At 39.4% G+C, this 961-nt stretch overlaps 1 protein-coding gene across 1 annotated transcript in view; it reads left to right on the top strand.

The window, feature by feature from the left end:
• Positions 1-961, top strand: part of SH2D4B (SH2 domain containing 4B) — a 295071-nt gene that overhangs the window by 79605 nt on the left and 214505 nt on the right. The window lies entirely within an intron of this gene.

Raw genomic sequence — 961 nt, 5'->3', positions numbered from 1 at the left:
ACAATCAGCTCCTGGCCTAGTTTTCACAGCTGATATTGAGCTTCTCCAGCAGTTCTTTCCACAGATGTAATCAATCTGATTTCTATGCATACCATACATTCATAAAATGGAATACTATGCAGTGTGCGGAAGCAATGATTTTGTAAATTACTAACTTGGGAGGGACTGCAGAGTATTATGCTGAATGAACTAACTCAGTCCCACAAGGTCAAATACTATATAAAACCATTACTGTAGAATGAGTATGAGAATACAATTGTGGGGTAGGAGGGTGGAAGCAGAGGGATAAAGACGGACAGAAATAGTGTGAGGTGTTAATCATGGGGTTGCACAATTCATTGGGGGGGGTTTAGGAAATGGGAAGGATCTTTTGTGAAAAAACAGTGTATTCAAACTTTGTAAATAAATCAGTATAAAATAAAAAAAATGCATATTAAAAAAACAACCCAGAAACCATTGCCTCTTACAAATACCAGCTGTATATCTATCCTTACTTGTTTTAGTTCTATTTGTGTAAATCTTTAATTTCTTTCAAATAATATTTCTACATGACATTCATTTCACTAACCAAACATTAACTGAACAGCTAATACATGCCAGGCAATGAGTCAAGCCCTATGATATAAAGATAAAAAGACACATTACCCATCTCTGTGGGTATCATTGCCCCACAAGATGTAAAATGTTGTTGTTAGTTATTATGTGCCATCAAGTTGCTTATGACTCATAGAGACCCTATGTACAAAAGCCCTAAACGCCGCTCTATCCTGTGCCAACCTAGCCATCTCAAACACACTCATTCCCACCACTCCAGTCACAGGATCGATCCATCTCATCAAACGTCTTCCTCTCCAGCGCCGCCGTTCCACTCTGCCAAACATGATGTCCCTCCCCAAGGACCTCCTTGCAACATGATTTCCCTCTCCAATGACTGGTCTCTCCTTGCAACATGCCCAAAGTA

The sequence above is a fragment of the Elephantulus edwardii genome, unplaced genomic scaffold, assembly GCF_000299155.1.
Source record: "Elephantulus edwardii isolate Elephantulus edwardi_28Jun2011 unplaced genomic scaffold, EleEdw1.0 scaffold00531, whole genome shotgun sequence".
Taxonomy (NCBI): Eukaryota; Metazoa; Chordata; class Mammalia; order Macroscelidea; family Macroscelididae; genus Elephantulus; species Elephantulus edwardii.
This window is presented reverse-complemented; position numbering and strand designations above follow the sequence as displayed.